At 40.6% G+C, this 26,975-nt stretch overlaps 1 long non-coding RNA gene across 7 annotated transcripts in view; it reads right to left on the bottom strand.

Annotated features, from left to right (window-relative positions):
- LOC106508909 (uncharacterized) overlaps positions 1-26,975 on the bottom strand; it is a 156,082-nt gene that overhangs the window by 24,085 nt on the left and 105,022 nt on the right. For 4 of the 7 annotated variants that reach the window (XR_014806494.1, XR_014806506.1, XR_014806499.1 and 1 more), the window contains one exon: positions 11,002-11,213. The exons of the other annotated variants lie outside the window; for them this stretch is intronic. This is a non-coding gene — a long non-coding RNA (uncharacterized LOC106508909). The remainder of the gene's footprint in view (positions 1-11,001; positions 11,214-26,975) is intronic. 7 annotated transcript variants of the gene reach the window in all.

The following is a 26,975-nucleotide window of genomic DNA, read 5'->3' as shown; positions in this document are numbered from 1 at the left end:
AGCAGCCTGCTTGGACAATCACAAAGGTTCGAGAAAACCAAGAGCTAGACTAGGGTGTAACAATAAGGTCCATCTCCTACACCAGACCACTCCTTCAAGACTGGGAGAGGGGGATGTTTTAGCTAATGCATAGAAAACAAAATGTTAAGGAAAATGAATAAAGAAAGGAATATATTTCAAACAAAGAACAAGATAAAACCACAGAGAAATCCTTAATGAAAAAGAGAAAAGTGATTTCCTAATAAAATGTTCAAAGTAACAGTCATAAAGATGCTCACCAAGCCTGAGATAAGAATGAATGAACAGGAGTTCCCGTCATGGCGCAGTGGTTAACGAATCCGACTAGGAACCATGAGGTTGTGGGTTCGGTCCCTGCCCTTGCTCAGTGGGTTAAAGATCTGGTGTTGCCGTGAGCTGTGGTGTAGGTTGCAGACGTGGCTCGGATCCTATGTTGCTGTGGCTCTGGCGTAGGCTGGCGGCCACAGCTCCGATTAGACCCCTAGCCTGGGAACCTCCATATGCCGCAGGAGCGGCCCAAGAAATAGCAAAAAGACAAAAAAAAAAAAAAAAAGAATGAATGAACAAAGTGAGAACTTCAAAAAAGAGATAGAAAAATATAACAAAGTACCAAATAGAAGCCAGTGTTGAAGAATACAATAATTGCACTGAAAAATACACTAGAGGGTTCAACAGCAGACTAGTTAAAGCAAAAGAAAGGATCAGTGAAATAAAAAACAGGGCACTGGAGCTCATATAATAAGAGAAGCAAAATGAAAAAGAGTAAAAAGAGCTTAAGGGATTTATGGGACAAGATCAAGCAGAGCAATGTTTGCATTATAGGAGCCCCAGAAGGAAAAAAGAGCAAGGGGCAGAAAACTTATTTGAAGAAATAATGGGGAAGGAAGAAGACACCAGATCCAGGAAGTCTAGAGAGCACCAAATAAGATAAACCCAAAGAAACCCACACCAAGACACATAATTGTCAAAAGTTAAAGAAGAGACTCTTGAAAGGAAAACAACTTGTTATGTACAGAGGAATCCCAGTAAGACTATAAGCAGATTTTTAGCAGAAACTTTGAAGACCAGAAAGGAGAGGGACAATACATTCAAAGTACAGAAAGGAAAAAAAAACTGCCAACCAAGAATATTTGGCAAAGCTGTTCTTTAGAATTGAATGAGAGGTAGGGTTTTCCAGATAAGCAAAAGCTAAAGGAATTCATCACCACCAAACTGCCCTTATAAGAAATGTTACAGAGAATTCCTTAAGCTGAAAGGAAAGGGTGCTAACTAGTAACAGGAAATCACGTGAAAGCCTAAATCTCACTGGTAAAAGTAAATACATAGTAAAATTCAGAATAATTTAATATAAAGGTGATGGGTTAATCACTTGTAAAGCTAGTATGAAGGTTAAGAAACAAAAGTAGTTTTAAAAAAAACTAGTTTACAAAAATTTTTAATGGATACACAAGATAAAAACAGGTAGATTGTGACATCAAAACGAACATAAAACTGGGTGGAGTAGTGGTAATAAACATATAGAGCTTTAGAATGTGTTCAAATTTAAGTTGATATCAACTTAAAACAGGCTTACAAATGTAAGTTGTTCTGTGTAAGCTCATGGGAATCACAAAGTAAAAACCTAAAGTAGGTATACTATAGAGAAAGGAATCTAAGCATACCACTACATAAAATCACCAAATCACAAAGGAAGACAGCCAGAAAAGAAGGAAGGCATCACATAAGTGCCAGAAAACAATTAACAAAATGGCTATAAGTACATACCTGCGAATAACTACTTTAAATGTAAAATTGGACTAAATTCTCCCAGTCAAATAACAAAGGCTGGTTAAATAGATTAAAAGAAAAAAAAAGAAAAAAGAAAACCAAGATCCTACATGCTATAAGTATGCTGCCTACAAGAGCTCATTTCAGATGTATGGACACACACAGATTGAAAGTGAAGGAATAGAAAAAGATATCTCATGCAAATGGAAAACAAAAGTAAGCTGGGATATCTATACTTCTATCAGACAAAGACATTAAGACAAAGATTGTAATAAGAGACAAAGTTCACTATATAAATGATAAAGAGGTCAAACCAACAAGAGAATATAATATTGGTAAATATTTTATGCACCCAACATAGGAGCACCTAAATATATAAAGCAAATATTAACAGACTTAAAGGGAGAAATAAATAGCCATGTGTAACAGTAGGAAACTTTAATACCTTACTTTCATCGATGGATAGATCATCCAGACAGAAAAATCAATAAGGAATTTTTGCTTTAAAAGACACATTAGACCAGATGGAATTGCCATCTACAAAATATCCTATACAAAAGTAATGAACATTCTTCTCAAGTGAACCTGTAACATTCTCCAGGATAGATCATATGTTAAGCCACAAAACAGGTCTTAAATTTAAGAATATTGAAATCATATCAAGCATTTTTTCCAACTACAATGGTATGAAACTAGAAAATCAACTACAAGAAGAAAATTGAAAAACTTACAAATATGTGAAGATTAAACAACATTCCACTGAACAAGCAATGGGTCAAAAAGAAATCAAAAGATAACTTTAAAAATACCTAGAGACAAAGAAAAATGGAAATAGAACATATCAAAGTTTATAGGATGCAGCAAAATAGTTCTAAGACAGAAGTTCATTGTGAAGATGCCTGCAGTAAGAAACAAGAAAGTTTCAATTACACAACCTAAATGTACACCTCAAGAAACTAAGAAAAGAAAAAAACTAAGCCTAAAATTAATAGAAGTAAAGATCAGAGGAGAAATAAATGAAATAGAGATTCAGGTAGAAAAGGCCAATGAGGAGTTCCCATCATGGCACAGTAGAAACAAATCTGACTAGGAACCATGAGGTTGTAGGTTTGATCCCTGGCCTCGCTCAGTGGGTGAAGGATCCAGCGTTGCCATGAGCTGTGGTGTAGGTCACAGACTTGGCTGGGATCTGGCATTGTTGTGGCTGTGGCATAGGCCAGAGGCTACAGCTCTGATTGTACCCCTAGCCTGGGAACCTCCATATGCCACAGGTGCAGCCCTAGAAAGAGAAAGAAAGAAAGAAAGAGATAGAGAGAGAGAGAGAGAGAGACAGAGACAGAGAAAGGAGTTCCCGTCGTGGCTCAGTGGTTAACGGATCCAACTAGGAACCATGGGGTTATGGGTTCGATCCCTGGCCTTGCTCAGTGGGTTAAGGATCCAACGTTGCCGTGAGCTGTGGTGTAGGTTGCAGACACAGCTCAGATCCTGTGTTGCTATGGCTGTGCGTAGGCCAGCAGCTATGGCTCTGATTCCACCCCTAGCCTGGGAACCTCAATATGCCATGGGAGCGGCCCAAGAAATGGCAAAAAGACCAAAAAAAAAAAAAAAAAAAAAAAAAAAGAAAGAAAGAAAGAAATTACTATGAACAATTATACAGCAACAAATTAGACTGCCCCGAAGAAATGGATAAATTCCTAGAAACATACAACTTACTAAAAATGAGTCGTGAGAAACAGAAAATCTCTATAGACTGATTTTACTAGTAAGGAGATTGAATCAGTATTCAAAAACTTATCAACAACAAAAGTCCAGGACCAGATGACTTCACAGATAAATTTTACCAAACTTTTAAAGAAAACAGACCAATCCTTTTCAAACTCTTTCTAAAAACCTATTTTATGAGTCCAGCATTACCCTGATAACAAAATCAGAGATGGACACCACAAGAAAGTTATAGGCCAATTTCCCTGATGAATATAGATGCAAAAATCTTCAGCAAAATGTCAGCAAACTGAATTCAATGCATTAAAATGATCATACACCATTATCAAGTGGGATTTCTCCCAGAGGACATAAGGATGGTGCAATGTCTGTTTAAAAAAAAAAAATCTACATGATATAGCACATAAACAAATTAAAGAATGAAAATCACATGATCATTTCAATAGATGCAGAAAAAGCTTTTGATCAACACTGAGGAAAGTGAAACCCATTATTCTATGTGGAAAAAAAGCCATGATGAAGTCAATGGGTTAAGTTACAAGTCAGTCTTCAGAAAGTGGTGATCCTAGTATCTTCTGCAGTCTACCCTTGTGCTTTTTTATAGTAAATAGCATGGTAATGTTAATCAGAGCAAGGTACCTCTCAGGTATGCCATAAATAATACCAACTCATGGATTCCAAAGATGCTAGTTCTTTACCTATTGAGAGAATCCAGCAATTCTGTCTTTTAATGTCATGACACTATTCACAGACTCTGATTTTATTTATAACCACCTGCTTCATGACCCTCCAAGTAGACCTGTGGCTTGAAATAGAGAAAATGCAGCAGAAAGAATGATATAGAAAAGAAAAAAAAAAGCTTTTGACAAAACTCAGCATTAATTTGTGATTAAACACTATCAGCAAAATGGGTAAGAAGAAATATAACTCAACATAATAAAGACCATATATCACAAACCCACATCTACTATTATATTCAGTGGTGAAATGCTAAAAGCTTTACCTCTAAGATCAGGAACAAGGCAAGAATGCCTACTCTCACCACCCTTACTCAACATAGTATTGAAAGGCCTGGCCAGGCGTTCCTGTTGTGGCTCAGTGGTCGCAGATGTAGCTCAGATCCTATGTTGCTATGGCTATGGCACAGGCCAGCAGCTACAGCTCCAATTCAACCTCTAGCCTGGGAACCTCCATATGCCATGGGTACGGCCCCAAAAAGACAGAAAAAAAAAAAGAGTCTTAAATATAAGACATGATACCATAGAGCTCCTAGAACATATCACAGGAAAAGTATTCTTTGACATAAATCATATCAATGTTTTTTTAGGTCAGTCTCCCAAAGCTATAGAAATAAAAAACAAACAAACAAACAAACAGATGGGACATAAACTTCCAAGCTTTTGTACAGCATAGGAAACCATAAACAAAATGAAAAGACAACAAATGGAATGGGAGAAAATAGTTGCAATGATGCAACAAATACAACTTATGGGCTTAATTTCAAAAATATGCAAACAGCTCATACAATTCAACAACAATTAAAAAAAATTGAAAAATGGGCAAAAGACCTAAATGGATATTTCTCCATGGACATTTCTCCAAAGAAGACATACAGATGGCCCACAGGCACATGAAAAAAATGCTCAACATCACTAATTATTAGAGAAATGCAAATCAAAACTACAATGAGGTACCACCTCACACCAGTCAGAATGGCCATTACCAAAAAGTCTACAAATAACAAATGCTGAAGAGGGTACAGCTACGACAGAGATCAGTATGGAATTTCCTCAGAAAACTAAGGGTAGAATTACCACATGATTCAGCATTCCCATTCTGAGGCATACATCCAGACAAAACTCTAATTCAAGAAGATACATGCACCCCTCTGTTCAGAGTAGCATCATCCACAATAGCCAAAACATGGAAGAAACCTAAATGGCTATCAACAGATAACTGGATACAGAAGATGTAGTGCATACATACGATGGAATATTTCCCAGCCATCATAAAGAACAAAATGATGACATTCTCAGTAACATGGATGGACCTAGAGATTATCATACTAAAGGAAGTTAAGTCAGAAAGAGAAAGACACATACCATGATATCACTTATATATGGAATCTAAAATATAATACAAATGAACCTACAAAACAGAAACAGACTCTGACACAGAGAAAAAACTGGTTGCCAAGGAGGAGGGGTTTGGGTGGGGGATGGAGTAGGAGATTAGGGTTACCAGATATAAGCTATAATACATGGACAGAAGGTTAGCAGATATGAGCTATGATACAGGGACAGGATAATCAATAAAAGAAATATATTCACTATCCTATGACAAACCATAGAAAAGAATATTTTTAAGAAGTATATATATACATATATATGTATAACTAAATCACTTTTATGTATAGCAGAAATTAATGTTAAATCAACAATACTTAAATAAAATTTAAAAGAAATAAACTAAATTTAATCCCCCCCAAAAAAGAATACTTAGGAATAAGTTTAACAAAGTGGTGAAAGACTATATAACATATTAAAATACTATAAGACTTTGATGAAAGAAATTGAAGACAACACAAATAAACGGAAAAAAAATTGTGCTCATATGTTGGAAGAATTAATATTGTTAAAATATCCATACTACCCAAAGGATCCAATACCCAAAGATTCAACACAATCTCTATCAAAATTCCAATGGCATTTTTATAGAAATAGAAAACATTCATCATAAAATTTGTGCAGAACCACAATAGACCTTAAATAGAAAAAGCAATCTTGAGAAAGAACAATAAAGCTGGAGGCAGCATGATCCCTGATCTTAAACAATGTTATAAAGCTATAATAATCAAAACAGTATGATATTGGCATAAAAACAAATATGTGGATAAACAGAGCCCAGAAATAAACCCACACATACATGAGCAATTAATTTACAATAAAGGAGCCAAGGATTTACAATGGAGAAAGAATCATCTTTTCAATAAATGGTGTTGGGAAAATTGGACAACCACTGGGAAAAGAATGAAACTGGACCACTGCCTTACACCATACACAAAGATTAACTCAAAATGGATTAAAGACCTGAACATACAAACTTGAAACCATAAAACTCCTAGAAAAAACAAAGACATAAGCTCCTTGATACTGGTGTTGGAGGTATTTTCTTAGTGTTTTTGGTTTGTTTGTTTGTTTTTTACGGCTGCACCCATGGCATATGGAGGTTCCCAGGCTAGGGGTCAAATTGGAGCTGTAGCCACCGGCCTACACCACAGCCACAGCAATGTGGGATCCGAGCCACATCTGTGACCTACACCACAGCACATGGCAACGCTGGATCCTTACCCCCACTGAGTGAGGCCTGGGATCGAACACACAATCTCATAGGTCCTAGTCAATTCGTTTCCCCTGCACCATGACAGGAACTCTGGTATTTTCTTAGTTTTGACACCAAAAACAAAGGCAAAAAAGCAAAAATCAACAAGTGGGACTATATCAAACTAAAAAATTTCTGCAAAGGCAACCATCAACAAAATGAAAAGGCAACCTACCACACAGGAGAAAATATTTCCAACCATCATGTATCTGATAAGCAGTTAAGATCCAAAATAAATGAAAAAAAAATTACACAACTGAATAGCAAAAAAAACAAAACAAAACAAAGAAACAACCCACATAAATTCAATTAAAAATGGGCAGAGGATCTGAATAGACATTTTTCCAAAGAAGATATACAGATGGCCAACAGGTACTTGAAAATGTGCTCAGCATCACTTATCGATAATCAGGGCAAGGCATATCAAAAATCACAATGAGGGGTTCCCATCGTGGTTCAGTAGAAAGGAATCTGACTAGCATCCATGAGGACGTAGGTTCAATCCCTGGCCTTACTCAGTGGGTTAAGGATCTAGCATTGCCGTGAGCTGTAGCATAGGTCACAGATGCAGCTCAGATCTGGCATTGCTGTGGCTGTGGCCTAGGTGAGCAGCTGCAGCTCCAATTCAACTCCTAGCCTGGGAACCTCCGTATGCTGTGGGTATGGCCCTTATTAAAAAAAAAAAAAAATCACAATGAGGTAACACCTCATACCTGTAAGAATGGCTATTATTGAAGTTCTTGTTGTGGCTCAGTGGGTTATGAACCCGACTAGTGTCCATGAGGATGTGGGTTTGATCCCTGGCCTTGCTCAGTGGGTTAAGGATCCAGCATTGCCATGAGCTGTGGTGTAGGTCATAGACTCAGGGATCTGGCATTGCATCAGCCTACAGCTGCAGCTCCAATTGATTCTACCCCTAGCCTGGGAACTTCTGTAAGGTGTGGCCCTAAAAAAAAAAAAAAAAAAAAAAGGCTATTATCAATATAACAAGAAATATCAAGTGATTCTGAGATTATGGGGTTCTGGAGAAAAGAAAACTCTTGTGCACTGTTGATAGGAATATAAATTGATGCGGCCACTATGACAAACAGTATAGAGGTTCCTCGAAAAGTCAAAAATAGAACTACCATATGATTCAGCAATCTTACTTCTGGATATTGAACATCATCTTCAAGAGATATCTACACCTCCATGGTCACTACAACATTATTTACAATAGCCAATATATGGGAACAAATGAATTCCACTGATAGATGAATAAGGAAAATATGGAATACAGACACAATGGTTTATTATTCAGTCATAAAAAAAGGAAACCCTTCTATTTGCAACAGATGGAACTTGAGGGCATTAAAGTGAAATAAATCAGAGAAATACAGATAATGTATGATCTCTCTTATATGTGAAATCTGAAAAAAAAATATTAACTTGTAGAAAGAACAGATTAGTGGTTGCCAGAAGTGAGGGAAAGGGGGTGCAAAATGGGTGAAGAAGGTCAAAGGGGATAAACTTGTAGTTGTGAAATAAATAGGTCCTGGGGCTGTAATGCTTAGCACGGTGACTATTTTATTTTATTTTTTTTTTGGCTTTTTAGGGCTGCACCCACAGCACATGGAGATTCCCAGGCTACGGGTCTGATTGGAGCTAGAGCTGCCAGCCTTCACCACAGCTCACAGCAACACCAGATCTTTAACCCACTGATCGGGACCAGGGAGCGAGACCAGGGATCGAAGCTGCAACCTCATGGTTCCTGATTGGATTTGTTTCTGCTGCGCCATGATGGGAAAGCCTTGTTTTTTGTTTTTTCCAGCATGGTGACTATTAATAACACTCTACTGGCTATTTGAAAGTTGCTAAGAGAGTAAATCTTAAACGTTCTTATTGTAAGAAAAAAAAATTGTAAGTATAGGTGGTGATGGATATTAACTAGTCTTATTGTGATTAATTCACAATTTATACAAATACTCAATTATGTTGTACACCTGAAGCTAAGATTATATGGCAATTAAATCTCAATTAAAAATAAAAGTACTAAGCAGGGGTTCTCCCGTGGCGCAGTGGGATAAGGGTCTGGTGTTGTCACTGAAGGGGCTTGGATTGATCTCTGGCCTGGGAACTTCCACATGCCATGGACATGGCCAAAAATAAATAAAGGTACTAAGCAGAAAATATATTTCAAGAGTCAATAAAATTAAGAAACAAAGCAGGCCAAGTGAATAGCCATGACGAAGGATGTCATCTTAGTGAAAGAGGTCAGCAAGGACTTCTTTAAAGGGAGGGAACATTTGAACAGAGACCCCAACCTGGTGGGACAGACTGGAGAAGACTGGATGGTTCAGTTGAGGTGAGGCCATCTGGGGATCTGAGCAGTGAAAGAGCATCAGACTCAACAACCACATGGAACACTGACTGCAGGGCAAGTGAAGAGAAGCAGCACCATATGAAGAGCAGGGGGCCTTAGCACCTCTAAGGAATTTTGGTGTTGGGGAGCAGGAGCCCATCATCACAAAAATAGCTGACGTGCTACCTCAAAGATGAAGCTCATCAATATTATGTTTAGAAGCCAGACAAAGATGACCACGTCCTACATGATATCACTTGTCTGGAAATGTCCAGACAAGGCAAAACTCTAAAGACAGAAGAACATCGAAAAGAGGTTGCCTGGGGGAGTTCCTGTTGTGGCTCAGCGATTAAGAATATGACTAGTATCCACAAGGATGCAGATTCGATCTGGCATTGTTGTGGCTATGGTGTAGGCCATCCGCTGAAGCTCAGATTCGATCCCTAGCCCAGGAACTTCCATATGTTGCAGGTGTGGCCCTAAAAAAGACCAAAAAAGAAAAAATAAAAAGAGATTGCCTGGAGTTGGGGAGAAATTGGGGCTTAACTAATTGGGCATAAAGGATCTTACTGGGGTGATGAAAATGTTCTAAAATTGGGTTATAGTAATGGTTGCACAATCCCATAAATTTACCAAAAAGTCATTGAATTGCACACTTTATTTATTTTTTGTCTTTTCTTGGGCCGCTCCCGCGGCATATGGAGGTTCCCAGGCTAGGGGGTCGAATTGGAGCTGTAGCCACCGGCCTACGCCAGAGCCACAGCAACGCGGGATCCGAGCCGCGTCTGCAACCTACACCACAGCTCATGGCAATGCAGGATCCTTAACCACTGAGCAAGGCCAGGGATCGAACCCGCAACCTCATGGTTCCTAGTCTTACTTGTCAACCACTGCGCCACGACAGGAACTCCTGAATTGCACATTTTAAATGGCTGGATTTCATGGTGCATATGTTATACTTTAATAAAGTTGCCAGGATAAACTGGTAGTGAGAGAAAAAAGGAGCAGGTGAACCTTTGGATGAGCACCTTCAGGAAACCTGGAGGACTGCAAGGTCATATAGGAAAGGCAGGTGACAGGAAACAACTGAGACTGAAGCTTCATCAGCTTCCAGCAAGGAGAACAAGGACTATTTCGAGGAAGGTTCTTGTGGCAGAGTTCACTTCTCGGGGCACAGCTGTCCCGCTCCCTCTCTGGTCCTGAAGGCAGACTGCTGATACCACTAATGCCAGAAGCCACTTTCCAGGCTTCTCTCTGTTCCAGAGCTCAGGGCCTCCAGCAGAGCCATAACTGTAGCACCCTAAGGCAGGCAGGAGGCACAGATGCAAGCAGGCTGTGTTGAATGCTGGGTGAACACCTGAGAAAGCAATAGTTTTCTATACTGTTGAAGAGAGTGTTTCAGTTCTCATTCACAGGAGTTGTTAATGCGAACTAACCCTAGGAACTGTAAACCAACCACCTTAATGGTTATGTGTGATTTAGCAAGTGATTCACATTTAGTCGGCAATGAAAATATATCTGTGACTCTTTAGTTCCAAAGTATGACAGGCTCTGCTAATTATCAAAGGCAAGAGTTTCCAGTCCTTTTGAAGGAGTAACCTGAAAACAAGGTCAGCAGCAAAACATAACCCAAAATTCTGGAGGAAATGATAGAACTTAACCCAGGTGATGCCACATTACGTCCTCCAAGACATTCAGGGACTAGCCCTGGAAACGGCCTTTCTCGGAGTGCCGGGTTCCCCCAAACCTCAGTCCCCGGAATTTGCACGTACCTGATGAATCCGGAACTCCGGGAACTCGCCAGCTCCTCCGCTGGCCGCTGTTCTTGCCTCGGTGTAAGACTCCCTCTCGTTGGTCCAAGGCGGTGGTTAAATGGGAATGCCGTTTAATAGGAAATTGAGTGGGCGGGGCTTCATCAGTTGTTAACACCTGAACTTCTGAGTTGATTTTGCTATTTCCTAATGAATGGCAAAGCTAGGCCCGCCTGTGGGTAGAAGCGGGTTTCAGGTTTACTTGGCGAGGGTGAGAATGGTCAGAATACATTGGTGGGTTCTGGGAAGAGACAATTCCGGACGGGAAATGAGGGAACATATTACAGAGTTTACCTACTTTTCACTCTTGCTTTCGGATCTCAGCCCAGGAGTATGGTTAACAGGGTCTCACCTGCTGCAAAAGAGTTACCCCTGCCCCAATCCCACAATGCATAGAGCCCCAGCAGAGAGCAATGGTCACGGTGGTAAAAATACAGCTGATTCTTGAACAAAACAGGCTTGAACTGCATTTCAAACTACCCAGATTTTTTTTTCCCAATACGTACTACACTACTATACAATCTGTGCTTAGTTGAATCCACGGATGTGGATCCTTGGAAACTAAGGAACCACGTATCCAGCTAACTTTAGTTATACACGGATTTTCAACTGGAAGGGCTGTTGATCCGCTTAATGCCAACATTGTTCAAGGGTCAACTGTGCAGAGGTTTTGTAGCCTGAACCAGTCCAAACTGATCAAGGAAAATTATTAGACTCACAGGAACCAGAATTAACAGTATCACACAGATACTGTCCACCTCATATACAGTCTCAAGCACCAGTGTTTTTTACCCCAGAAACTGTTAAAAATTTGAGAAAAAATAAATAGTAAAATATTTTTGAAATTGTTGCCAAAATAAATGCTGCCTGTGAATTTTTTTATATTTTAATATTTGTACCAAAAAGTTGCTAAAATGGTACAGAGAGAGCCCATGTGCCCTTCAGCCAGATTTTCCTAATGTGAACCTCTTCCATAATCATTGTACATTTAACAAAAGCAGGAAACTATCACAAATATAAACTGACCTACGCATCTTATTTAAATTTTTTCAGCTTCCCCACTAAATGTTTTTTTTTTCTGCCCCTGGTCTCACATTGTATTTAGTTGTCACATCCCCTCAGTCTCCTTCAGTCTGTGACAGTGCCTCAGTTTTTTCCATGCCTTTCAGGGACCTTGATACCATGGAAGAAGGCCACTTTTCCCTCCTGAAGCTTATGTTATAATTTCATGGTGACTATATTTTACCCAAATTAAAATACATGTTTAAACACCACTTTGGGGAAAGTATTTGAGAGAAATGATAACAGAGGATATACGCTTCTGCATATAGTGATCAGGACACAGAATCAAGGTTTTGGAAACAGAAAAAGACTACTCTTTCAGATAGGACACATAAGAACCCCACATCCTATCTCAAAGAGTAGTCTTTTTCTGTTCCAAAATCTCGATACTTCCTTCCTAAATCAGCTATCAGCAGCTTCTACCAATTCCATCTTCTAAATATGACTTGGCTGTGTCCACTTCTCTCTGCTCTCACCATGTTTCATAATTTGTCTCCCTGACTCCAAGTCTTGCTCTTCTCAAGTTCTATCTACTCATCAACTCCAGAGTGAGCTTTAAAAAGCAAATAAGATGGGATCACCCCAAGGAATCACTGATTAAACACATCAAAATGATACTCATTCTTAGGGGGAGCTACAAGAAAAATTTTCTCTAACTCCTTAATTTCTGAAATGCTGTTGCAATTTTGCTGTAATTGTTCAATGCACCCAAATTTATTTTAAATTACACTAAATAAAACTCTGCCAAATAATTTCTGGCATAGTCTCATGTCTATCAAACTTGCACATATTACAAGGATGTTATAATTGTTCTAAGTTTATTTATTTATTTACTTTTTCTTATGGTCACACCTGCGAAATATGGAAGTTCCTGGGCTAGCAGTGGAATTGGAGGTGCTGCTGTAGGGCCACGCACAGCCACAGCAATGCCAGATCCTTAACTCACTGAGCAAGGCCAGGAATTGAACTCATATCCTCATGGGACACTATGTTGGTTGGGTTCTTAACCTGCTGAGCCATAACAGAACTCTAATTGTTCTAACTTTAAAAGGTGGTCATTTTATTTCCTAAAACTCCCTTGTGGTGCCAATATAATCCTTTTGGGATCATGATATGAAGTTTTATTGTCCTACTTTAAAGATCCCAACCACTGTTAGTATCCAGCAAAGGCATTCGCCAAGCACTGGTCTCTGTAGTTTAAAACCCTGGCTGGGCAGTGAGCCTGGTGGTGGCACCTTAATAAGTGCCAACTTTGTGTCATCTTGGCACCTGAAGTTTGAAAAACAAACACAGTCAGTTCCAGTGCTAAATAATATATTTTTAGTCATCCAAATATTTTCAAATTTAAGTAAAAACTAAGCAATTTCAAGAACCCAAGCAAGTAATTTTTTATGTCAAGTTTACTGTACTTTTATAGGGATCAAAACTTTCCAAAACCCCCATGACAGACTTAGGTAAGTCTCAAAATTATTCCCAACAGTAATCCTTAGCTTCATTTTTAAGCAAAATACATATCATACCAATGAGACTTAGAGTCAAATTAAATATATAATGTGAGGAGTTCCCACTGCAGCTCAGTAATGATCTGGCCAGTTTCTGTGGAGGTGCTGGTTTGATCCCCAGCCCTGTGCAGACCCAGCATTGTAGCATCTGTGGTGAAGGTCACAGATGCCACTTGGATTCAGCCCTTGGCCTAGGAACTTCCATATGCCACAGGGGGGCATAAAAAGAAAAAAAATTAAATATACAATGTGAACACATATTTTATCTCCCAATAATATAAGAGTAGTGGCATTTAGTCAGTTTTTTTGGTTTGTTTGTTTGTTTATTTTTACCGTCAACCCATACCTCCTTCCACCTCTGGAAGAGTTTTGCATTTGAACTTCTAGGAGAAATGCTGGCAGAGAAAAAAGATGAGGAGCTGAGCAGGTGTATGATTGGCTGTGATGGGCTATAAGCACCCAGACACCTAAGCTCCTTGTCTCTAAGTCAAAACCACACAGAATGTGCCTCCTTCTCAGGCTGAGCACTAATTAAAATCCTTCACCACCTCCTTCTTCCTCCATTAGTTTTTTTTGGTGACAAAAGTATACTTTTTTTCATCTTTTTTGGGCTGGGGGCCGCATCTGCGGCATATGGAAGTTCCCAGGCTAGGGGGTTGAACTGGAGATGCAGATGCCAGCCTGTGCCACAGCTGCAGCAATGCAGGATCCAAGCCGTGTCTGTGACCACACCTCAGCTCATGGCAACACCGGATTCCTGACCCACTGAGCAAGGCCACTCGAACCTAGTGGGGTTGGTTACCACAGAGCCACAACAGAAACTCCCACATTTTTTATCTGGTAAGAAAAACAACATAAACTATGACAAAATCTTGATTAAGGGATGGAGTTTCTTTGGGTCATATTTTCTGTTTTGGTCAATTAATGAGGAAAATACAGGTGTTGAGATAAAGCTTTGTCACAGACTTAAGCACAGGAAAATGGAAAATACATGAAGAGCGATGCCTTGAAAATTCAGTATTCTGCTATGTTTAACTATTTCCTCTTGAGAGTAGAGTCTAAACTGTAAATCCAATAAGCTCCAAATGAGTGAGTCATAAAATCAGCTAGAGAATGAATCAGGGGTTTTTCCCAAAGCCACTTTCATCTGGTGTGGAATTTTTCATTTGGGATTACTATAGCCTTTCTATGAAAAGGTGATTGATTGAGTCATTACCACAGCACCAAACCACACTGCATTTTATTTGTTTGGAATGTGGATCTTGGAAGATCTCTGAGTATTTTTCAAAATTAAACAAGACATCTACAAGTAAAAACCATAAAACATAAAATGCTTCAGAGGAGCAGAGAAAGCAATGCTGAATTGCTGGATGAACTGCTAGAGCGGAGCGCTGAATTTTTGCCCTGAGTCCACCAGGACTGCGATAAGTGACTCTAAACTTCAGGAGCCGCAGCTTCTACAGCCACAAAAAAAAAAAAAAAAAAAAAAAAAATTGTTTGGCTCAAAGGACTTAATATACATACAATGCAGTGGGTGGCATCTTCCCTCACTAAGAATCTTCTTCCCGTCTTCCTCCAGCTGGTCTCTCTCCAGCCTCCTCCTCAGGTCCAGCCTCTATGACATGGTAATATCCTGCTCATGTCCTCCACTGGCAACTGCTGGGGCTCAGCGAGACCATTGGTCTGCCCCCTGGGGACAGCATTCAGTCACCCACCTGCTGGCTCCAGCATGCTGGCCATTTCCCCTCCATCTATAGCTTCTTCACCCTGACTCAGGTTCCAAATAGTCCTCTGCCCTCCCAGAATCTCTGAAAGTCTTCAGTGGGCCACTGAGGACCGCTGGCTCCCTGCACACCTCTGGCAGGCTGGGACAGCTGGGAGCTTCCTGGGCCTGTCTGCCAAGCCAACTTCTCCTTTAGGGCTGCATTGTGGCGGGTGGTGGATGTGCCTACCAGGGGATCTTGCCAGCCTCCTGGGGACCCGGAAGGATGCAGGGCACAGAGCCCTTTGTTTGGTCTTTGCTTTGGGGTCCACCTACTTCCCGGGGCTCCTGGATATCAGCCCAAAGAGGAGTGCTGAAGACACGGGTCTCACCACCTGTCTCCTCTCACTCTGTTTTCCTTCCACTTCACACATGCCTCCTCTTCTAAGTCATACACTGACTTCTCTCTCTCCCAGGCTTTTCTCACGATTTAGTCCACAGGACAGCTCTTGGTAGATGCAGAAGAAATGCTCTTTCCACAAAGATTGCCTTTGAAATCAAATGTTTTTCTGCAGACCCAGAAGTCCTCCTCCAGGTGTCAAAGGCCAGATATCGAATCTTTCTCTTTGTACGCCTGCTGTGGTGCTCCGAATCTTCCCTCAGGGCAAACCAGATATTTCCGGTCAGAAAATGCAAATCTGCACTTTATTTTTTTCCAAGAATATACACATTCTCCAGAAAGACACATCTCCCACTGTAACAGTCTCTCTCTCCACCTCACATTTCCTTTCTTCTGATTAAACAGAACTTAAAATCTCCCCTCAGAAGACTACATTAAATGGGGAACTTGGGGAAAGCACGGATTAGTTGCAGGGGAAGCAAGGCATGTGGCTTTTTGTTTTACCACATCACCTCCTATCCCATGGTCATGTGTAGATTACAAGACAACTGGATCAAAGCACATATACCCCTTCTCTTTATTTTTTATTTTTATTTTTTTGTCTTTTTAGGGCCACACATGCAGCATATGGAAGTTCCCAGGCTATGGGTCGAATCAGAGCTGCAGCTGCCAGCCTACACCACAGCCACAGCAGCACGGGATCTGAGCCACATCTGCGACCTACACCATGGCTCACGGCAACACTGGATCCTTAGCCCACTGAGCAAGACCAGGGATCAAACCTGCATCCTCATGGATACTCGTCAGGTTGGAAACCGCTGAGCCACAACAAGAACCTCCAAACTCCTTCTCTTTAAATACTATTTCAAAAGATGATGCCTTCCTTACTGTAAGAACTTCAGCTTTTCAAACCTCTGACAGCTGCAGAAAGGTCTTCTGCTGCCCCAACAGCTCTTGACCATCCTTCAAAGATTCTGCACATTCTCAACCACAGTTCTATGAAATATTTTGTGAAATGCCTTTACAGACATTTCAGACAATTCCTTCCAGACACAGGGCTACAGGCAATGTAGGATGAGTAAGTCAGGGGCTGGGTGCCAGGAATGTACAGTCTAGGGAGGGAGCAGAGAGGGGAGATGAGCAACTATAAAACTAGTTGTGCAACAATGGAAAACAAGATGCCATGGAAGTGCTGATGGTGGATCCTAAAGGACACTCCTCACACAAGCTCTCATCCAGGTGACACTGAGTCACATGCTAGAAATGCCCTTAAGTTGTTCTACAGCCAATACAGGAGTGGCTTCCATGAAACTGAGTTCTCCTAATGACCAGCAATTAAACCACCTCGAAACAAATCATTATGGTTCAAGGCCATTGGCTTCTGATCAAGTGGAGGAGGCTGAGGTACTAGCAGGGCCCTCAGACTAAATGGCACATCTCTAGGCCACGATCTGTTAGAAGCTGGCTGGTGGACCGGAGCCAGGAAGAGACAACAGTAGCTAGCTTAGAAGCCTGCTGACGTTCTCTGTGCTATTCTAAGTTGCTGATTGAGAGAGGCATGTGCTTTGGAGAGCAGATAAGTGGAGAGGAAGGTTGCTGTTGTGCCATGAAACTTGAGACCATGTGCTTTAGCCCCAGTATTCACCCAGATGGAAGCCAGAGAGGGGTCCACAGAGAGCTGTGACCGAAAGAAAAGCACAATGAAATAAGGAGAGCTGGCAAGAATTAATTGTACAAGCAAATAGGGAGAATATTGGCCCTGAAGACCACTGACATTCCTAAACATTAGATCTAAGAGTTCCTGTTGTGGCTCAGTGGGTTAAGGACCCGACATTGTATCTGTGGGAATGCGGGTTTGATCCCTGGCTTCGCTCAGTGGGTTAAGGATCTGGCCTTGCCACAAGATGTGGCTCAGATCTGGTGTCTCCATGCCTTGGTGTAGGCCTGCAGCTGCAGCTCTGATTTGACTCCTGGCCTGGGAATGTACATATGCGCTAGGTACAGCCATAAAAAATAAAAACAAAAATAAAAAATGAACAGATCTAGAAATTGTTATTGTATTTGATAAACTTGAAATAAATCCTCTAAAGAAGGAGATGAGGGGCACCTTCAGAAGGAAGCTAATAAATAAAATGGGAGAAATCAAGCAGAAGAGAGAATAAGCCACCCAAGTATTTGTTGGGGAAATGTTGCTGCTTGGTACTTGGAAATTAAAATAGATCCACTTAAATAAACACCTAAGGGTTTCTTATTTCATGTCATGTGCCAGGAGCTGGCAGAGCCCTATCACGGTGACCAGGGTACAGATCTGAGTCTGGAATGTGGCCAGTGTACTTTATGCCACTGAACCACAGGTCTGACAGCAAGAAGCAGCATGCTTAGGAAACTGTTGTTCAGCCCAAAGCCTAGAAAAGGCAAGTCAAGGGGACAGGTGTGTGAGGGTGAGTCAGCCCTGTCCAGGGAAAGGGATGCTGATTCTGAGTGTTTTATGTCTCCATGCAAATGAATACATCGGTGTTCTGGCTTGCCATTCAGATCTGATAACCCAGAGAGTGTAAAACAACAGTCAACAAAGCAAAAAATGAAAAGCCACAAAAGAAAGTGGAGACATGGTTCTTTATTGAAGATGTATGCATGGGAGCTGGGCCAGTGAAAATTCCCATCACAGGTTTTAAATTGAAAGAACACGAAGAAGGAAATCTACAGTATAAGAATGCAAGAGCAAGGGTGACTTTGGACATTAACTGAAGGAAGGAAAACAAAACTTACCCTAAGCCGTTTCTCGGTGTCAACTTACTGTGTGTTTGTTCTACGTGACTCATCAGAACAAGGTATGGAGATCCAATGGATGGAAATCTTTGTAGGCAGCTCAAATGAGGACGAAGACTCAGAAAACACTTCTTGGCTCTACTATCAGAGGAAGTCGGGCATTACTTATACATAATCTCGTCTCAGTTAAATAAATTTGTATAAGGCAGAGGATGACAAGATCTGGAGGTCAAGGGTCAAACACCCACCCCCAATGCCCTGACACAATGTAACGAAGCTGGAGAAATAACATGGAGTGGGAGAGACATATGTACAACCCAGAAAGGCATGCCCCTCAAAAGGTCATGGTAAGTGGAACAAAGTGGAGCCTCATAAAGGCCAGGGGGCTGATGACAAATAGGAAACACTTATGCTATGGGATAGAAAATAGATTGAGAAAATTGAGGACCTGAGACAATCCTCAGACAGTGCATGTCACTTGTCTAGACCTCGGATTCACATCTATAAAAGAAGGAAGTTAGATAATCTCTGAGATCATATTCAGTTTAAAAATGGCATTGCTAAATGATATTTAAGAATCAACAGAAAGCAGAAGAATTAGGCCAAAGTCAAGTTATCCCCTAAAATGTCTTCTATGACACACTGCATTAAAACCAATAAAAAAAAAAAACCCCTCCCTGCTCCAAGGTAGAATTTGAACAAAAACTGAAACAGCACATGATCTACTCCCAAAGCCTTTTTGAGGTTGGCTCTGTGGGACCACGCAGAGGAGGTGCCAATGCAAGAAAAAAATTGATGGAAGCTGGAGAGACAGTGAAAGGAAACAAAATAATTTGAGACCTTATATTTAACATGAGTTCCTTCATACTTAATATCTTTTACATTTTCGTTGCTTTTAGGGGAGAAAGAAGAAAGGCAAAGTTGTCTCATAAATTTAAAAAAGTGTTATGAGCACAATTTTAAAGCACTTTGCAAGTATACAGCAGTTGCAGTTTTCATTATTATTTAACTAGTTCAGTGCGAGCATGGGTTCTCTGAAACCCCAGTGCGCCCAGCGCTTACTCAGGGACGTCAAATATATGCTACAAAAGCAGCAGTTGACAACCCAGATCATAGATGGGCTCTTAAAACAATTGTATGACAAAATTATAATCTTCAAATAATAATGGTAAAATGTAGGAAGTTCCAACAGCTCCCAAGGTAAAGGTGAAAGTTGAAGGTACCAGACAAGCTTAAACGTTTAGTGCCTGTTTTAGGTCATCATGAGTATGACTATCACTAGTATGACTAATAATGTACGAATGGTTTTAGTTCAGTTCTTAGACATCCCTGATGCTTTCACCATGATTACAGAGTAGGAGAGAATGCCTTTCCAAAGTGAAATAAATGGTTATAATGCAATTGTTAAACACCCTGCATATGAGATAGCCCTAACACTTGTGTCTTGAGAACACATGCCAACTTCCTGGGAATTAGAGGATACTTTCATCCTCCTTCTTGTCATCTTTGCCAAAGTAGATAAATAAATAAATAAAATCATCAGTAAGAATGTGAGGGGAGTTTTCTTGCATCAGGAAGGGAGTTGCACTGCTGTACTCTGCCTGCTGTCACCATGACAGGCAGCCCCCCAAGCCTAGGAGTGACCTAAATGTTTAATGAAGCAGGAAAGTCATTCTTCAGTTGTAATGCAGATCCACTAGATGGTTTGAAAAGATCACCTCTGTTTGTTTTAAACTGGGAATAGATTGCTGAATATTTAATGAGTGCCACAGTATTCAGCTCCCAGAGGGGGCAAGCAAGGGTCAGGCTATGGCTGCCTGCTGCTCCCCACAATTTCAGCTTATTGAAGGTGTGGGATAGCAGGGTCAAACCAAGCCATTCTTCAGCAGCGCCTTTTGTAGCACTGTATATATGGAAAGAAAAACAGGAGGTCATAGGCCTGTCCTGGTGAAGCAAATTAAGAATTAGGAACAGTCCTTTAGGGAAAATGAGGAGTGAGCTAGCAGTTCTTTCCCTTGTTCACAAAGGTGAGGATGAATAGTGTTAGGAAAGAGAAGCAATCAAAAATCCTTGTTGCCTCACACAACAGTATAAATCAACTGTACCACAATTAAAAAAAAGAAAACTTTCCTAGTGAAAAGCTTAAAAAAGTCCTTACTATGATTATGCTGGGAAAGAGATCTTACAGCAAGATAATCCCATTATTTATTTGTGGCATTAAAGACCCTTTACTATCTGAACAATCCTAGTCCAAGAAAAGAGCATTTTTGTGAACAATTTCCTCATAGCCAGATTCAGTCTTTGACTGATTTAGAATCTATTGCAATAATATGGGTGAGCATTAACAGTAGACTGGACAAAGATGGTAGCAGTAGAAATGGAACTGAGAGGCATTTGCTGATTGATTGACTATAGAATATTTAAAAAAAAAAATTTAAGGATGACTCTAAGATTTTGGCCAGACCATTTAATAAGATGGAAAAGGAATGGAAAAAAAAAAAAAAAGCAGTTTTAAGAGAAACATAAAGAGTATAGTACTAAACAATATTAAGTTTGAAATGCCCTTTAGACAACCAAACCTAAATGTCCACCAGACAGTTGGGTGTACTGAGCTGTCATTCTGAGCTGAGATCTGTCATTGTAGTGATGGAATATAATTAAATAAAACCACATGGGGGGGGTGCAGGTAGAAAACAGAAGAGTCTGAAGTCTGAGCTCTGAAGCCCTCCACCATTTAGTGGTCAGGAAGTTGAAAAGAGCCCTCAAAGGAAACTGAGGAGGAGCCCCAGGATGTCGGAAGACAAACGAAAGAGAAGTAAACAGTGAAAGCCAAGTGAATTAAATGTCAAAGAGAGAGTGACAATTGTATCAAATGCTCCTGAGGGGTTAAAAACCATGTGAACTGAGAATTGGCCATTGAATTTGGTAACATGGAAGTCACGGGTGACTGCTACGTGTCTCTGAAAAGTGGAAGAGACAAAAACCTACATGGAGTTGGCTCAAGAGAGGAGAGTAAACAGAAAAATGTGAGGTACAGAGAAATATTTCAAAGAATGTTGATGTAATGGGAAGTAAGGAAATGCAGTAATGACTCTATTGGGAGATGGAGTCAAGCAGTTGTTGTTTTGTTTCGTTATGTTCTGTTCTGGTTTTGGATTTTTTGTTTTTTTTATTGCTTTGGGTTTTTTGTTTTTTTTTTTTTTTTTTTGCTTTTTAGGATCACACCCATGGCATATGGAAGTTTGGAAGTTCCTAGGCTAGGGGTTGAACATGAGCTATAGCTGCTGGCCTAGGCCATAGCTCACAGCAACGCCGGATCCTTAACCCACTGAGTGAGGCCAGGGGTCAAACCCGCATCCTCATAGATCCTAGTTGGGTTCATTAACCACTAAGCCACAAAGGGAACTCCCTGTTCTGTTTTTGTATTGAAGGGGAGATATTTGTATACTGATGGGAATAACCCAGAAAAGAGGTAAACACTGGCCATGAGGAAAGAGATGGATGTCCTTGAGTAAGAAGAAGAGGATGGGACCCACGTCCAATTGAAGGGGTAGTCTATGCAGGAGCAAGGGTGGCTCATCTGCTGTAACAGATGGGGAGCAGGGTGTGGGCACACAGAGGAGTAGATGGCTACACTCAAAGGGTGGGTATTGAAGTCATGTTTGAATTTCTTCATGTTTTTTATAAAGTTTTTGTATTTTTCAGGAAGTGGTTTGTACCATATAGAATATCTTGGCTGGAAAAGGGAAAATATCCAACCCAAAATGGCTTAAATAATGGCACTCATTATAAGAAATTCTAAAGTAGACAGTCCCAGGTTATGTTCAGTAGCTCAGGGGTGACTCTTTCCAGGATTCTGGCTCTTTCCAGATTTACATTTGCAGCCCTCAGGTATCAACCTGCTTCAGCTTGTCTCTTTGTGATTGTAGGGTGGCTGCTGCATATATAACAGTATCTGAAGAGTGGCACAGATGAGGGATAGCAACATTGCATTGCTCCTCACATGTCTCTTGTTTCCAGATAGGAAAACTTTCCCACCAGCAGACTTCCCCTCAGGCACCTGGGTGAGGGGTCTGTCGAATGCTGGTGTTCTTGATGGAAGATAGGCTAGAAAAGTGAGCACAGCAAAGGGGTATTGCTATTTTCAATACCTTGGTGGGAGGCAAACTCTATGACAAGGAAGAAAAGAAGATCAGCCTTTGGGTGGGCTAGCAACAGTGCCAGCCCCCAAGATGAAGATGTACTGATTAGTTTTAAAGAAATTTAACATTTTAAAGGGTAACTATGAATTAAAATTTTTAAGGGTAATGTCCACAAACAGACATAAAGTGAGTCACTTCCTTATTTTGGGGTGGAAATGAAGGACAATTTAGGAAACTGAGATTGAGAGCAGGCAGGTGACTTGTCCAAGGTCAGGCAGTGAAGCCAGAGAGAGAACTACCACTCACACGTGGGACGCCTGGTCTACAGCTCTTTCTACAAATACAGCCAGTCCTTTGATTTCTTGTTCTTTGCCTGATACTTTGGGGTTTATTATTATATTTTGGTATGAACAGTATCTCTACGTTAGCCACACACACTCATATACGCCACATATATACACACAGACCAATCTCCTGATTCACTGTTATGAAGCATTTATGTTATTTTTCAGGAGCACTGATAAAGTGACATTGTTTCATCAGTACTCACTCCCAGCAAACCATGCATTCACACAGTGCTTAACGAGGGGTAATAGCAGTCAGTGCCCAGGCACTCGAGAAACCTGATAGGTCCATGTAGTTATAGAGTCTAGGCCTTGGTATCAGCTCTACCAACCATCAAATTCCCACACCCCTCAGAGTTACCACCCATCTTGTTCCCTTGCTCATCATCTCAGTTTTCAACTGTCATTCATCCCATGGTGTTTTTCTTTTTTTTTTATTGTGGTAAAATATGCATAACCTAAAATTTACCATTTTAACCACTTTTAGTCATACAACTTGGTGTTATTTAAATACATTCATATGTTGTGTGACCACCACCATTATCTCTTTCCAGAACTTTTTAATCATCCCAAACAGAAACTGTGTCCTCATTAAAAATAATTTCCCTTTTCCTCTGCTCATAGTAAACATTATTCTGCTTTTCATCTCTGTGAATTTGCCTATTCTCATTACTTCATGTAAGTGGTATCATACACCATTTGTTCCTTTGTGTGTCTGGTTAATTTCTTAGCATGATGTCTTCGAGCTTTATCCATCTTATAGAATGTATTAGAATTTTATTCTTTTTAAGGTGGATAATATTCCATTGTATGTATATACTACACTTTGTTTATCCATTCATCTGTTTATGGGTACTTGAGTTGTTTCCATCTTTTTGCTCTCCATCCTTCATGTTGCCAAGGCTGGAGGATTTGTCTTTCCTTTCTTTATTCTTAACAGACAGCCCCTATTTGTTTCTGTCTTGTGTAAATACTCACAAATGGAATAAGTGTGTGGTGGTCATGCTTTTTTATTTTATGATGTTTTGACATCTCAAGGGCCTTCCTGGTAGGGGAACGAATGTCCCTCCTAGGGCTGACTGATTCCTAGAGATAATAAGGAATAACTCACCTACAAACATGACTTTCATATACAAACCAGCTAATCCCAAATCCATGTCCTCAACCACTGCCTTTATGTAACTCATACACCAAGACAAATTTCCCCTCCCCTAGGTCAGTCTAGGGCCAAGTACCAGAAAACCAGAGAGCAACCTAGAGCCCAGAGCCCATTGACATTATCTGAGCTAGTTAATTCTATAGAGGACCTTGTTCACCCTGCCTTACGTTTCTTATAGGAAACACAATAAAGACTCTGAGCCATGCTTTCCTTTTATTCCTTCTGCCTTTCGACCAGACCAGGTGCTTCTCCATGTGGCCCTGCCTGGCATGGCCTGTCCCTCCAACCCTTCTCTTGGGAACTGTAAAAAATTCTTCTTTCAATGGCATTAGCCTCTCTGTATTGTTAATTGGTGACCTCCATACATTAAAAATCCGAAGGGTATACAACTGAGACAAAGGTCCAGTCAGAACCACCAATGGTTTCCATACATTCTGAAGGAAGAGTAATACAAAGTTTCTAGAGACTTGGCCTACCCAGAGTTTAAAACCATGCTGTGCAGAAAAAAGCTCATGTAGCAGACCTGATGCCATCTTTTGAAAGGTGTGCTTACAAAGGTGGCCCTTGACTGGTGTCCCAGAAGTTATAATTCAGGAGGGTTCCCACGACTAATTTTATCAGTTAATAATAGTGAGTGTCTCACTGTACCTAAACTATTTGTACAGACAATATGGCTTGCGATGAATGCATATTTTCCTTCTGGGAGTCTGGATCTGGGTATCTGCCAGGCAGAGAGGGTCCCATTAAAACCTGCGGACAATAAGTCTCTAATGAACTCTCCTTGTTTGCAACATTTCACACATATCATCTCAACTTGTTGGGAGAATTAAGCACATGCCTTGAGGCTCCGCTGGAGAGGGCCCTGGGAGCTGCACCTGGTCTCCCAAGATTTGCTTTATGCACTTTTTTCCCTTTGCTGATCATGTTTGATATCCTTTCGCTGCAGTAAATCATAGTCATGAGTACAATAATGAGCTGAATCCTGTGAGTCATGATAGCCATTCTTCCAGTTCAGACGCTATAATTTTTCCTTACCTTTCTTATCAAAGCAATCCTGGTCCAGATCCATCGTTCACCAAGGCTGATATATATTGTTGTCATTTTTGAGGTTCCTTGCTCTACCTAGAATTATGGGAGAGCCCTGCAAGAAGCTGTAATTCTATGGCTGCTATTTCACTATTGCTTCTTTTTCTGTGGCCCAGGCATTTCCAGCGTTGCCCTTTCAGTGGTGCTTCCTGCTGTCCACAAGCTGAGACATGGACATTCCACTCCACTCTCTCCTACTCCATGTGCCAAAGTTCAGACATCTCCAGAATAATACAGTTTCTAGAGATTCTATCCCAGCCCCTTCCTTCCTTGAAGGGTACACCTTTCAGATGAAAAGAAAAGTCCTTACTGCTCAGAGTTTGGTTCTCAGTCCCTAAAAACTGTTAATTCCTTTCAGGGGCTATGAATACTAGAGCACAAGAGCAAAGATCTAATTCTGATAAATGGGGGTGGGAATGGATGTGTGTGTGTTTGTATTACATACATACATATATATATATGTATGTATGTAATACATGTATGTGTTAAGGAAGTAGAGAGAGAAGAAGGGAGGATAAAAAAAAAAATTGTTTCTTTACTCGCAACACCCTGACACCAACTGTGTGAGCTTTGCTTGTTTTTATTTTGTTTTATTTTGTTTTACCCAAACCAACCAATTCTCCAGTTGGATGTCCTACAATTTAATTAAATTCTGACACTAACCACCTGGAGTTAGCATCAGACCCTACATGTTAAGGGCACAGTGCCATAAGAGCACCCCCACTTCAGATGCCAATCATAATTTCTAGTCCTTTGTACTTCTGACCAACGTGGCTACAAATCAGGAGTTCCCACAACCTCCTCATCAGATTTGATAATTTGATATAATAGCTCACAGAACTCAAGGAAACACTTTGCTTACTACTACTGGTTTATTATAAAGGATATACAGATGAACAGCCAAAAGAAGAGGTACACAGGGTGAGGTCCAGAGGGTCCTGCGCTCAGAAGCTTTTATCTCTGTGAAATTGTGTTCCCTTAACCTTGCAGCACATGGCACTGACCTGCAAGCTCTCTAAACCCCATCATTTAGGCTTTTAATGGAGGCCTCATTACATACATATGATCAATTATAGTATTGGCCATTGGTGATTAGTCAGTCTCCACTCCTTTTCCTTCCCCAGAGGTCAAGGGTGGGGCTGAAAGTTCTAACTCTCTCACAGCTTTGTTGGTTCCTCTGACAACCAGTTGTCACCCTCTAGGAGCCACCTTATTAGCATAAACTCAGGTATGGCTGAAATATATAACAAAGACACTCTCCTAACCCCTATCATTCAGGAAATTCCAAGGATTTTAGTAGTTCTGTGCCAGGAACTGAAGACAAAGACCAAATATATATTTCTTATAATATCACAATATCAGGGGAAGTGGTAGGAAGAGAGTAGGATAGTTACACAGGTAGTTGTAGAAGTCCCAGGAGGGGACCATGGATAGAGAGGGAAACCTAGGGAACTTTGGGAGACCACTGTCAGTTAGTAATCGATAGAGAAAGCCATCAGAACATCATGGAATGGGGCAGGCTTGCATAAATAAAAGCACCAGATACGCCTCAAGCAATTAAGTGAAAAATAAAATGGGACCTGCATTCAAGTTCAACAACATAAAAATCCTTAGGACCTAGGAGAGGAATTTAAGGGAAAGATGACATTCCAAAGCAGGAGACCCTCATTATATGGAAACCTGAGATGATTCAACATATTTTAGCATATGTCACCACCCTTCTACTGATTTGAAAAAATGCCATGACAGTCCTAGTTTGACCTCAGAAG

This window comes from Sus scrofa, chromosome 1 (genome assembly GCF_054392235.1).
Source record: "Sus scrofa isolate SSC_HxYL_T2T_F1_AM1 chromosome 1, Sscrofa_HxYL_maternal_Yorkshire_Landrace_v2.0, whole genome shotgun sequence".
NCBI lineage: Eukaryota > Metazoa > Chordata > Mammalia > Artiodactyla > Suidae > Sus > Sus scrofa.
The sequence above is the reverse complement of the archived record's forward strand: the minus strand, read 5'-3'. Positions and strand labels throughout refer to the sequence as shown.